The 14,405-nt window shown below is 44.7% G+C and overlaps 2 long non-coding RNA genes across 2 annotated transcripts in view; one reads left to right on the forward strand and one right to left on the reverse strand.

Moving 5' to 3' along the window:
• Positions 1-1,362, forward strand: part of LOC132391194 (uncharacterized) — a 26,875-nt gene extending 25,513 nt beyond the window's left edge. The window contains exon 3 of the long non-coding RNA XR_009511118.1: positions 528-1,362. This is a non-coding gene — a long non-coding RNA (uncharacterized LOC132391194). The remainder of the gene's footprint in view (positions 1-527) is intronic.
• The window catches only part of LOC132391197 (uncharacterized), a 19,271-nt gene extending 5,191 nt beyond the window's left edge, over positions 1-14,080 (reverse strand). Inside the window, exon 1 of the long non-coding RNA XR_009511119.1 lies at positions 13,976-14,080. This is a non-coding gene — a long non-coding RNA (uncharacterized LOC132391197). The remainder of the gene's footprint in view (positions 1-13,975) is intronic.
• Positions 14,081-14,405: the final 325 nt, after the last annotated feature.

Consider the following 14,405-nt stretch of genomic DNA (forward strand, 5'->3'; position numbering starts at 1 on the left):
CTTTTTAACAGGGTATTTTTTTTGTGTATTCAATGACTGCAAGTTCCTTATTACTGTATTGTGGATAATAAGCATATATTTTGGACGGGTTGGTTTGAGCTATTTTTCATGGCATTTATACCCTGTGTAGGTATGTCTATAAAGGTGAACTTTTAATGCTAGAGAAAGAGGCCACTTATTGCATCAGAGGCTGGCTGATGGATATTTACAGTATTTAGCTGTGCTAGACATCACAACCTTACCTCTGGTCAGGGCCCCACATTTCAATTGAAAGCTTGGACAGCAATCAGAAACAAAATACCTTGTTGATATTTCCTTCCTACCCCAACGACTATTTGCACTAACAAAACAATTTTATTTGCAATAGAAGTATTTACTAAAATAAACCATTCAATACCTTTACATTCTTCACAGACATTGTCTATACTGTCCATACTGTATAAGCTCTGCTGCCACTGTTGTGGCACTCTGGGATTCTGTTTTATGTAAATCCTACTGCAATTAAGAGGCTTCCTCCCCCCTCCCAGCCCCTCCCTCTCCAGCACGAGAAGAACTCTACACCGTGGTCCTTCCCCACCGAGCCCTGGCGGTGGCTGCACCGAATTTCAGTGCATCCCTCAACACGTAACTCTGCAGCCTGGAGAGTGCCAGTCAGCAGCATTCCTCTACAGACATCTTGATGTGCTGGTAGACCGACAAAATCTGAGCATCTTCCACCGAGTTGATGATCTGGCAGCAGCACCTGATATTTATCTCCATATGCGTCCCTGGGAATGCCCGAAATCTGAGCTGCTCGGGATGAACAATGACACAGTACTTTTCATCTTCTTCCGCACCTCCTATCCCAGTGATATGCAATGCAAATGCACTCAGGGGCCACTTTATTCTGCACAGGAGTGGAGTCCAGTGCGGTCTACTGTTGCTGTGACTAATCCACTTCAAGGTTCGACATGTTGTGCATTCAGTGATGCTTTACTGCACGCTACTGTTGTAGCGCCTGGTTATTGGAGTTACTTTTGCTTTCCTGTCAGCTTGAACTGGTCTGGCCATTCTCCTCTCACCTCTCTCATCAACGAGGCATTTTCGCTCACAGAACTGCCACATACTGGATTTTAATTTTGTTTTATTACAGCATTCCCTGTAGAGACCATTGTTCATGAAAATCCCGGGAGATCAGCAGTTCCTGAGATAGTCCAACCACCCGGTCTGGCACCAACTATAAACCCTGGTCAAAGTCGCTTAGATCACATTCTTCTCCATTCTGATGTTTGGTCTGAACAACAACTGAACCTCTTGACCATGTCTGCTTTCTTTGATGCGTTGAGTTGCTGCCAAATGATTGGCTGATTAAATATTTGCATTAACAAACAGGTGTACAGGTGTGCCTAACAAAGTGGCAACAGGGTGTTTATCACTCCCAACTGTTTTAACATTTTATAAAAAAATTTGTGGCAATTGTTAATTTTCTTGTAGTTTAGCTTTACTTTGCTTACTTGAATTTTTATATAATCACCTTTAAGAGCAGAATTTCTTTACCTCTGGGATTCATTGCCACAGCTGGCTGTAGAGGCCAAGCCACAGGGCATATGAAGGGTGATTGATAAGTTCATGGCCTAAGGTAGAAGGAGTCAATTTTAGAAAACCTAGCAGATTTATTTTTCCTACATTTACACACTTAGTCCAGCGGTCATGGAGCACACGGATCCCTTCTTTGTAGGAGTTGGCATCTTGGACCTCCAGAAGTGGCCCACTACATGCATTTTCACTCAAAGAGTTGAACTGCTCGTGTATGTAACAAGAGCTGTATAGCTCATCTCCTTCCACCTTAGGCCACGAACTTGTCAATCACCCCTCATATTCCTCCTCTCCAGCCCTTTATCTTTCTTAGGAGGGGAGAGTGGACCGTAGGAGAAAGGGAAGGAGGAGTGGCACCAAGGGGAGGTGATAGCTAGGGAAGAGTTAGGAGGCCAGAGTGGAGATTAGAAGAAGAGGGGAGGAGGAGGAGATTTTTTTTTATAGGAAGGTGAAATCGGTATTCACGCCAGGAGGAAATCTGCAGAAAAGAGAAAATGCAGTTCTGATGAAGGGTCTCGGCCCAAAATCTTGACTGTTTCATGCCATCAGGTTCGAGGCTACCCAGCTGGAATATCAGGTGTTGCCCCTCCACCTTGAGGGGTTCACAAGAATGGACTGTCATGTCAGAACCAGAAAGGGAATGGGAATTAAGATGCTGGGGCCACTGGGAAGTTCCGCTTTTGGTGGATGGCACAGAGGTGCTCCGTGAGGTGGTCCCCCAATTTACAATGGGTCTCACTGATGTAGAGGCCACATTGGGAGCACCAGGCACATAGTCGACCCCAGCAGATTTGTAGGTGAAGTATTGCCTCACCTGGAAAGACTTTGGGACCCTAAAACAGGTGAAGGATGCTTGCAGATGTGAGTGCTGGGGGGGGGGGAGGGAGATTAATGGGGAGGGACAAATGGACAAGAGAATCATGGAAGGATTGAACCCTGCAGAAAGTGGAGAGTAGGTGGTGGAGATAAAGATGTACTTGGTGGTAGGATCCCCTTTGGAGATGGCAGAGAATGATGTGATGGATGCGCAGGTTCATGGGGTGGTAGGTAGAGATAAGAGGAACTCTATTCCTGTTAAGGTGGCGAGAAGATGGAGTGAGGGTGGATTGCTGGAAAATGAAGGAGATGTGGGTGAGGACAGCATCAGTGGTGGAGGAAGGGAAACTATGTTCTTTGAAGAAGGAGGACATCTCTGATTTCCTGGAAAGGAAAGCCTCATCCTGCGAACAGATGTGGTGGAGGAGAGGGAACTGAGAAAGGGAATAGCACTTTCACAGGAGACAGGGTAGGAAGAGGTATAGCCAAGAAAGCTGTGGGAATTGGTAGGTTAATAAAAGATGTCAGTTCAGTCTGTATCCAGAAGTGGAGACAGAGATTGAGAAAGGGGAGGGAAAGGGTTGGGAATGGACCAAGTGAATTTAAGGGCAAGGTGGAAGCTAATGAAATTGATGAATTCAGCATGGGTGCAGGAAGCAACGCCAATGCAGTTGTCGGTGTTGCAGAGGAAGAGATGGGGATCATTACCTGGGAAGGCTTGGAACATGGACTGTTCCATGCAGCCAACGAAAGGGCAGGCATAGCAGGGGCCCATGGGTAACTGATCTAAATATCTTGCATTGGTCTGCCTTGATGGAAATTAAAGATAAGAAACCATGCTTTCTTTTTATCTCTCAGGAGATGTTTTCCCAATGAAACTTGCTTGATTCCTTTAGCATTGAACAGTACACATGATCCTTTCTTTAAGTTTGATTTGGGCTTTGAAACTGTTATGTAATTATGTAAACAGACATAGAAAACCCAATCAATGAACCTAATCACGCTTGTGTTATCATCAAACTGATAATTCGGTGGGAATGTTTGCACATCAGAAGTTGGATTGCTAAGGGCAGTGTCCAAAGGCTCACTGGCTTTATGAATGTTTTGGAAATGTAACATCTAAAAGAGAGATTCAGAAGGAGGATCAGGCTTATTGCCACCAACATTAGTTGCAAAATTTGTTGTTTTGCGACAGCAGTATACTGCAGGCAAACAACTTACTATAAGTGCAAAAGAGGGATAGTGAGGTAGTGTTCATGGGTTCATGGTGAGCCCAGGACAGATCCTTCAAGATATTGACACCCAGGAGCGTTAAATTGCACACCCTCTCCACCGCTGACCCCTCAATGATTACTTGTGTGTACTCTCTTGACTCCCCCTCCTGAAGTGCACAATCAACAACTTGGCCTTACTGATGTTGATTGAAAAGTTGATGTTGTGGCACCACTCGATGTATTGGAATCAATTTGATAAATCACTGTTAGTTTCTCTCCCCTCAGACCTTTTCTAAAAGCAGACTCCTTTGATCAAGCCAATCTTTAACATCGATCTTTTACTGATTAACAGGTGTGAAACATCTAAGGGAATAATTAAAAGTGTTATATTTGCCAGATTTTAGCTCTTTCTTCTAGGTACAGAACTGTATGAAAATCTTAGGCACATATATATGTATATAGCTAGGGTACCTAAGACTTTTGCTCAGTACTGTAGTAATTTTATGTCTTGCACTGTACTGCTGCTGCAAAAAACACAAATTTCATGACTTATGTGAGTGATGATAAACCTGATTCTGATATGGATCTCTATTATGGACAGAGAGTGGGAAGGGGGCAAGGAGAGGGGAATCATGGTTGGGAAAGGGGGAAGGGAGAGGGGAGGGAGTGGGAAGCCCCAGACATTCTGTAATGATCAATAAAGCAATCATTTGGATTGAAATGACCTTGCCTGCTGTCTCAGGGTTGGGTGTATCTGCACCCACACCACCCCTGCCTGGCACTCCCTCTCTACCACTTGTTCCAACCACTCCCACTGCACCTCACCCTCACCATTCCCAATATCCTTTGCTCCTGCCAGATGAACAACAAATTTGCTCTCCACTCCACGTTGACAAAAATATATAAACAGTGCAAAAGAGTAATAGGTAGGCAGTGTTCACGGGTACACAGACAGTCAGAGGAGAAGAAGCTGTTGCTAAAATATTCAGTGTGTGTCTTCAGGCTCCTGTACCTCCTCCCTGATGGCAGTGTAGGATTTTGTGAATAAAACATGTGAGAATGTGAGATGTGAAACATGTGAGAACCATTTTATGTGCTTAACAAACATCACCCTTTACTTCCATTTCAAACAAAACCAAAAACAATTGCCTTACACTGTTGTCATTACACACAAACACAGACACACAAACATAGACACACAAACATACACAGACACTGACACACACAGACATACACATACACACACACACACTCATGCACAGACACACACACACATAGACACAGACACACACACACACACACACACAGACACATACATACACATATACTCACATACGCACGGACACAGACAAACAAAATTTATCATCAGAGTGCATACACATCACCATGTACAACCCTAAGATTCTTTTTCCTTCGGTCATACTTAGCAAATTTATAGAACAGTAGCTGTAAACAGGATCAATGAACAAAGGTATTGGTGTTCCCATACCAGGCCGTAAGAGGTCCCATGTACCACCTAGGCACTAAGGGTTCAAAGAGAGAGAGGGAGAGAGATACCAGCACACTTTCCACCACTCATCTATAGAAATTTGCCAAGGTTTTAGTTGACATTCCGAACCACCGCAGACTCCTGAGGAAGTAGAGGCCCTGTCGTGCTTTCTTCGCAATTATATTTATATGATGGGTCCAGGACAGGCCCTCTGAGATAGTGACACCCAGGAATTTAAAGTTACTGACCCTCTCCACCTCTGATTACTGGCTCATGGACCTCTGGTTTCCCTCTTCTGGAGTCTACAATCAGTTCCTTGGTCTTATTGACAATGAGTGAAAGGTTGTTGTTATGACTCAAATTTACAATCTCCCTTCTGTAGCTATGGAGAGGGTGCAGAGGAGATTTACCAGGATGTTGCCTGGTTTGGAGAACAAGTCATATGAAGCAAGGTTAGCAGAGCTGGGACTTTTCTCTTTGGAGCATAGAAGAATGAGAGGGGACTTGATAGAGGTCTACAAGATTATGAGAGGCATAGATAGGGTGGATAGTCAGTACCTGTTTCCCAGGGCACAAATAGCAAACACCAGAGGGCATATGTACAAAATGAAGAGAGGGAAATTTAGGGGAGACATCAGGGGTAAGTTTTTTACACAGAGGGTTGTGAGTGCCTGGAATGACTTGCCGGGGACGGTGATGGAGTCTAAAACATTAGGGGTATTTAAGAGCCTCTTGGACAGGCACATGGATGAAAGAAAAATAGAGGGTTACGGGGTAGTGTGGATTTAGTACTTTTTTTTAAGGAATACATGGGTCAGCACAACATCAAGGGCTGAAGGGCCTGTACTGTGCTGTAGTATTCTAGTGTCTAGTGTTTAAACAACCTGAAAGTCTGACTCTTCACAGACATCCACAAAACGGAAAAGAACCCAAAGATTCAATGACAGAAATATCAGAGCCCCAAAGCCTCCCCCCGACCCGTGCAAAAGCAGCAGCAGGTGCATCAACCCTCCTCCCAGTTACTCCAGCAAATGCACGACCCCCTCCCCCCACCATGCAAACAATAGCAAAGCCCCCAAAAAGACCACGATCTGGAGTCCATCAAAAACAGGAAAGAGAGACATAAGAAAGGACAATTTAATATCACTGACATATGCCATGTTTTGTGGCATCAGTACAGTGCAAAACATTACAATAAGAAACATCTAAACAAATAAATTAAATAAGTAATGCAAGTCAGTATTACAATAAGTAGTTGCTAACTCTGAATCCTAGGAAAGGCTCCGCTACAGCCTGCAACCTGGTCACCTCTGAGGCTGAGGTACGTAGATGTTTCCAACAAGTGGACAGTCGCAAGGCTGCGGGACCAGACGGCATCCCAGGGCGAGTACTCAAGCTGCGCTCAAGTGTGTTTACTGACATTTTTAATCTCTCCCTGTCCCAGTGTAGAGTGCCCTCCTGCTTCAAATTATCTACCATTGTCCCTGTACAAAAAAGACCAAGGTAACATGCCTGAACGACTAGTGTCCTGTCACTCGATCCAGGCTCGACAAGAAGCTCAGAGACCTTGGCCTTGACTGTGCCTTGTGCAGCTGGATCCTGGACTTCCTGTCAGATCGCCAGCAGGTTGTAAGAGTGGGCTCCCTTACCTCCAACCCTCTGCCTCTCAATACAGGAGCCCCTCAGGGCTGTGTACTGAGTCCCTTCCTTTATTCCCTATATACCCATGACTGTACTGCCACCCACAGCTCCAATCTGTTAATTAAATTTGCCGACGACACTAAGTCTGTTGGCCTTAACTCAAACAATAACAATGTGACCTACAGGGAAGAATTCATCACTCTGACACAGTGGTGTCAAGAAAACAACCTCCCCCTCAATGTTGTAAAAACAAAGGAGCTGGTTGTGGACTACAGGAGGAATGGAGACGGGCTAACCCCTATTGACATCAATGGATTTGGGGTTGAGAGGGTGAACAGCTTTAAGTTCCTTAGCATCCACATCTCCGAGGACCTCATGTGGTCTGTACACACCAGCTGTGTGGTGAAAAAGGCACAACAGTGCCTCTTACACTTCAGATGGTTGAGTAAGTTTGGTATGGGCCCCCAAATTCTAAGAACTCTAAGACTGAGAGCATCCTGACTGGCTGCATCAATGCCTGGTATGGGAACAGTACCTTCCTTAATCGCAAGACTCTGCAGAGAGTGGTGTGAACAGCCCAGCACATCTATAGTTGTGAACATCAGGACATTTACAAGGACAGGTGTGTAAAAAGGGCCCATAGGATCATTGGGGACCCAAACCATCCCAACCACAATCTATTCCAGCTGCTACCATCTGGGAAATGGTACTGCAGCATAAAAGCCAGGACCAACAGGCTCCGGGACAGCTTCTTCCACTAGGCCATCAGACTGATGAACTCACACTGATTTGAGTGTACTTTATATTACATTGACTGTTCTATTTATTATAAATTACTATGATTGCACATTGCACATTTAGGTGGAGACGTAATGTAAAGATTTTTACTTATGTATGTATGTGAAGGATGTAAGGAATAAAGTCAATTCAATTCAGTTGAGGTAGTGTGAGGTAGTGTTCATGGACTGTTCAAAACTCTGATGGTGGAGGGGATAGTGTGTGTACCTCGTCTCTGATGGTAGTAATGAGAAGGGCGAGGGGAGATCCTTAACTGTGGATGCCACCTTTCTGAATCATCACTTTATGAAGTTGCCCTCGACGCTGGGGAGGCAAGTGCCCGTGATGGAGTTGCAACCCTCTGTAACATAAAATAATGTTACCTTGACATCAGACATTGAAGAGGACAGAGGTTAAGCACCAGATGGCTGCTCAAGCGGGGGAAATGGCCTAGTATGATGCAATCACTCTCTCTAATTTCTAATGTGAATGATACAATCTCACTACTTTATGAGCCGACTGTGCACAACAAACACACAGCAGCAGTCAGCTGCCATGTGATAACAACAGAATGTGAAACATTATAGTGTAACTTAATCTGCACCAAATGTCTTGCTATTTATATCTTGTGATAATGGAAGTGATTACCATTTCACCAAAGAAATATCTGAGTTGTGATCAGCTGCTTTTTGCAATAGGTGTCTGATCCACTTTTCCAGTGAATCGCAGGATCCTTTGTTCAGTAAATAAATTCTTGAGAGCTAGTTTAACCGGAGAGGTAGGAATTAGGGGTTGGAGGAGTCAGGGCCCCAGGCCTCTGGGGATTTAACTGCGCTGCAACTAACTCCCATTTCATGGTGTTAGGACTGTGATCTAACAAAAACCTTTGCTGTTTGGGATTATATTTATAAATAAGACCAAAAGATATAGGAGCAAAATCAGGCCATTTGGCTCATTGACTCTGTTCCGCTACTGCTGCACCATCAATAACTCTCTGAGATGTGAGGCGACATATCGGCTTTTATTGACTGGAAGAAAGAACAAGCAGCAATTGACCACCATGCTACATTCTGGAGACTGAGAGGCAGGGCTCAGGCCCCAATCGTCTTTATACCGGGGTCTGTGGGAGGAGCCATAGGAGCAGTCCGCGGGGGGGGGGGGGGGGCGTGTCCAGACAGGTATACATAGTTCACCACAGCTACTTCACATTGACTGATCCATTTTCCTTCTCAGCCCCTATCTTCTGCCTTCTCCCTGTATCCCTCCATGCCCTGACCAATCAAGAACCTTAAAAAAGACTTGGCCTCCACAGTCACCTTGGATGAGGAAGGGGACGGCTGGGTGAGTAAATTTTCAGATGACGTTAAGGTTGGTGGTGTCGTGGATAGTGTAGAACAGGGGTCCACAGCCTTTTTTCTGTGCCATGGAGCCTTACCATTGACTGACGGGCCAGTAGTCCCCAAGCTGGGTACAGCTGGTGTAGAAGCTTGTAGGTTACAACAGGACATTGACAGAACGCAGAGCTGGACTGAGAGGTGGCAAATGGGGTTTGAAGGCTAAACTGGAGGGAAGAATGCAGAGTTAACGGCAGGATTCTTAGGAGTATGGAGGATCAAAGCAATCAGCGGTCTATGTCCATAGATCCCTCAAAGCTGTCATGATAGGGTGATTAAGAAGGTGTATAATGTGTTGGCCTTCTTTAGAAGTGTATAATATTATAAGGTGCACCGACAGAGTGGACAGCCAAGGCATAAATGGCCAATACCAGAGGGCATTCTTTTAAGACCATAAGACATAGAGGCATAATTAGGCCATTCAGCCCCATGACTCTACACCATTTCATCATGGCTGATCCTGGATCCCATTCAAACCCCTTCTCTTTTAGGGCAGATATCAAAGGTAGTTTTTTTTAAATACTGAATGGTAAGTGACTGAAATGTCCCCAGACCTTCTTGGAATTGATAAGACCATAAGACATAGGAGCAGAATTAGGCCATTTGGCTCATCAAGTCTGCTCCACCATTTCTTTTTACCCTCCTCAGCCCCACACCCTGGCCTTCTCCCTGTAACCTTTGATGCCGTGTCCAATGGAGAACCTAGCAATCTCTGCCTTAAGTAAACCCAACGACCTGATCACCACAGCTGTCTGTGGTAACAATTTCCACAAATTCACCACACTCTGGCTAAAAAAAATCTCGGCATTTCTGTTTTAAACAGAGACACCGCTATCCTGAGGCTGTGCCCTCTTGTCCTAGACTCCCTCACCATGGGAAACATCCTTACTATATCTATTCTGTCTAGACCTTTCAATATTCAAAATGTTTCAATGAGATCCCCTCTCATCTTTCTAAATTCCAGTGAGTACAGACCTACAGTCATCAAATATTCCTTGAATGATAACCCTTTCATTCTCAGAATCATCTTTGTGAACCTCCTCTGAAATCTCTCCAATGCCGGCATATCTTTTCTTGGACGAGGAGTCTGAAACTGTTCATAGTACTCAAGGTGAGTGCCTTATAAAGCCTCAGCATCACATCCTTGCTCTTGTATTCTAGATTTCTTAAAATGTATGCTAACACAGCATTTGCCTTCCTCACACTGACTCAATAATCAATTTCTTTAGGACATTCTGCACAAGGACCCCCAAGTCCCCTTGCATCTTGGATGTTTGGGTTTTCTCCCTATTTAGAAAATAGTCTGTACATTTATTTCTTCTACCAAACAGCATGACCATGCTTTTTCCAACATTGCATCTCATTTGTCACTTTCTTGCCCGTTCTCTTGATCTGTCTAAGTCCTTCTGCACCTTTTCCTGTTTACCTGTTTCCTCAACACTACCTGCCCCTCCTCCAATCTTCATATCATCTGCAAACTTGGCAAAAAGCCATCTATTTCATCATTGAAAGCATTGATATACAGCATACAAAAGCAATTCCTGCTCCAACACATGCAGAACACCACTAGTCACTGGCAGCCAGCTAGAAAATGATCCTTTTATTCCCACTCATTGCCTCCTACCAATCAGCCAAAGTTCTAACCATACCAGTTACTTTCCTGTAATACCATGGACTTTTAACTTGGTAAGCAGCCTCATGAGTAGCACCTTGTTAAAGGCCTTCTGAAAGTTCAATTATACAATATCCATTGCATCCTCTTTTATCTGTCTGACTTGTAATCTCCTCAAGGAATTCCAACAGTTTGTCAGGCAAGATATTCCCTTAGAGAAGCTATGTTGACTTTGTCTTATTTTTTCTTGTGTCACCAACTACTCCATAACCTCATCCTTAACGATTGACGCTAACATCTTCCCATACAATGAGGTCAGGCTAACTGGTCTTCTTGGATCCTTCTTGAAATCTCCCTTACTATTATCAAACCTCTGAATCTCCTCAGGTATTCCACCCTGAATCTCCTCCTCTGAGTCATCCCGAATTCCTTTCCACCTATTCCAACTCTGTCTTTCCTGAGTACTTGCCCCTTCCATAAAATCTCTGAGCCATATGACACTCAAGCCAATATACTGCAGAGCATTAGCTATTTTTGTCAGTCTAAGTCATAGAGCACTGAAGCCCTTCAGCCCATCTATCTGGAACTATTGTTTTGCCTAGTCCAGGGGTTCCTAACCTTTTTTATGCCATGGACCAATACCATTAAGCAAAAGATCGTGGTCCCCAGGTTGGGAACCCTAGACCCATAGACTTGCACCTGGAACATAACTTTCCATACCCCTCTCATTCATGTACTTATCCAAATTACTCTTAAAAGTTGAAATCAAACTCATGTCCAGCACTTCTGCTGTCAGACCTTTCCACATTCTCATGACCCATTTGAGTGAAGAAGTTCCCCCTAAATATTTTCATCTTTCACCCGTAACCTAAAACCGCTAGTTCTAGCCTCATCCAACCTCAGTGGAAAAATCCGGCTTGTTTATCCACCATATTTACCCCTCATCAAATCTATGCCTCTATCAAGTCTCCCCTCAGTACCCTACACTCCAGGGAATAAAGTCCTAACCCATTTGACCTTTCCTTATAATTCAGGCCTTCAGGTCCCAGAAACATCCTTGTAAGTGTTCTCTTTACATATTTAATTTTATTGATATCTTTCCTGTAGATAATTAACCAGAACTGCACAGAATACTTCACCACTAAAAGGCCTCACCAACATCTTATAGAACTTCAACGTAGTATCCCAACTCCTGTTCTGAATACTTTGATTTATGGTCAATGTGCCAAAAGCTTTCTTTATGACCCTATCTGCCTGTAACACCGCTTTCAAGGAATTATGGATCTGTATTCATAATAGAGTGCTGGTTGCTGGTGTAGTGGCATCAGCACTGGACTTCAAGGCAGATGATCCTGAGTTCAAACCCAGCCGGGTCCCAACCTGGACAGCAGCAGTATCTGCACAGGAGAAAGGCCTGGCAATCCTTACCTTGCCATGAAAGCCCTTTGGGCCCTATGGTCCATGGGTTCATGAAGAGTTGGACTCAACGAGTGAACAACAGCAAATTCATAATAAAAGACTTTATGTTCAGGCGTGGGTTGTGAAATAACAAGTCATATTGGCACCATATACTGTAAGTGATAGACACTGTCCATCTCCTACAAGAGAGAATCTAACCACCTACCTTTCAATGGTGTTAATATGGCTGAGTTACCCATCATCAGTATTCTGAGGGGTCCAATGACTGGAAACTCAACAGGACCAAGTAAACAGCACAAGTATGAGAAGTACCTCTAAGAGGACCCAACCTTGTTGTAGTTTGGAGGCTTGTGTGCCTCAATGACCCAGAGATCTCTGTTGACTAGAGTCAGGGCTTTATGCTTTGGCTCTTGGTAGGGTCACTAGACACTAGACACTAGAACACTACAGCACAGTACAGGCCCTTCGGCCCTCAATGTTGTGCCGACCCACGTATTCCTTTAAAAAAGGTACTAAACCCACACTACCCCGTAATTTTTCTTTCATCCATGTGCCTGTCCAAGAGGCTGTTTTATACCCCTGATGTTTTAGACTCCACCACCATCCCTGGCACCCTGGCAAGTCATTCCAGACACTCACAACCCTCTGTGAAAAAACTTACCCCTGATTTCTCCCCTAAACTCCCCTCCCTTAACTTTGTACATACGCCTTCTGGTGTTTGCTATTCATGCCCTGGGAAACAGGTACTGGCTATCCTCCCTACCTATGCCTTTCATAATCTTGTAGACCTCTATCAAGTCCCCTCTCATCCTTCTACGGTCCAAAAGTGAGGAGACTGCTAACCTTGCCTCATAAAACTTGTTTTCCAATCCAGGCAACATCCTGGTAAATCTCCTCTGCACCCTCTCCATAGCTTCCACATCCTTCCTATAATGAGGTGACCAGAATTGAACACAACACTCTTCAGTGCGGTCTCACCAGAGATTTGTAGAGTTGCAACATGACCTCTCTACTCTTGAACTCAATCCCCCTGTTAATGAAGCCTAGCATCCCATAGGCCTTCTTAACTACCCTATCAACCTGTGCAGCAGCCTTGAGGGATGTTTGAATTTGAACCCCAAGGTCCCTCTGTACATCTACATTCTTAAGACACTAACCATTAACCCTGTACTCAGCCTTCTGGTTTGTCCTTCCAAAATGCATCACCTCACACTTGTCCGGATTGAACTCCATCTGCCATTTTTCTGCCCAACTCTGCAGCCTGTCTATATCCTCTTGTAACCTTCAACAATCTACAGCTCCATCCACAACTCCTCCAATCTTCGTGTCATCTGCAAACTTAGTCACCCATCCTTCTGCCTCATCATCCAGGTCATTTATAAAAATCACAAAGAGCCAAGGGTCCCAGGACAGATCACTGCAGCACTCCACTGTGAAATAAACACATTTCAACCCCTCTAACTGGCTACATTTATGTTTTGTCCCCTGCCTGTCTTTCCTCACCAACTCAGAACACATAGCACCATGCCCTTGTCCTTCTACCCTAATCTCTGCACTCACATTCTGATTCCCACCGCCCCCCCCTTGCCAAACTAGTTTAAACCTGCCCCAATAGCTCTAGCAAACCTGCCCGCCAGGATATTGGTCCCTTTCCAGTTTAGGTGCAGCCTGTCCTTTTTGTACAGGTCAGACCGTCCCCAGAAGAGATCCCAATGATCCAGAAATCTGAACCCCTGCCCCCTGCACCAACTCTTCAGCCACACATTCATCTGTCATAACTTCCTGTTCCTACCCTCTCTGTCTTGTGGCACAGGCAGCAATCCCGAGATCATCACCCTTACTCAGCCAAATTCTGTTTTATTTCACAGTCTTCAATGTAACCCATACGCAATGAAGTTTTCAAGTGGATATCTCCCGCAAAATAAATCTCATAGATTGGCCATGCACCCTATGCTTTCCTTGTGTTTCCATGATTTAAGCAATTTCAGTGCCTGTGGTTCTAGATGTCAGCACAGAGGTAACAGTAAAGAGTACTTACACAAAATGCTGGAGGAGCACAGCAGGTCAGGCAGCATCCACGAGGAAATGGGCAAGCTACATTTCCCGTTGAGCCCCGATGAAGGGTCTCAAACCAGACTGTCCATTTCCCTCGACAGACACTGCCTGTCCCGCTGAGTTCCTCCGACATTTTGTGAGCTGCTCCACATTTCCGGCATCTGCAGCCCTCCCTGTGACAGCCTGTGTCTATCGCAAAGTATCATATGTCAGTAGAGAAGAACCTTATGTTCAGTGTGCTTGAAGGTTATTAGAAGTCTGCCAAGGCCCATTTGTTCACTGCGAACTTGCCTGACGTGGCTCTTGATTTGCAGGGCTAAATTACAGGAAGTTGGACTGTAATTGGCAGCCTGCGGCTGGTGTGCATTGGCTGTCACACACCTAAAAAGATTGTGATGTTGAAAATTCACTGG

Source organism: Hypanus sabinus, chromosome 1 (assembly GCF_030144855.1).
Source record: "Hypanus sabinus isolate sHypSab1 chromosome 1, sHypSab1.hap1, whole genome shotgun sequence".
Classification (NCBI taxonomy): domain Eukaryota; kingdom Metazoa; phylum Chordata; class Chondrichthyes; order Myliobatiformes; family Dasyatidae; genus Hypanus; species Hypanus sabinus.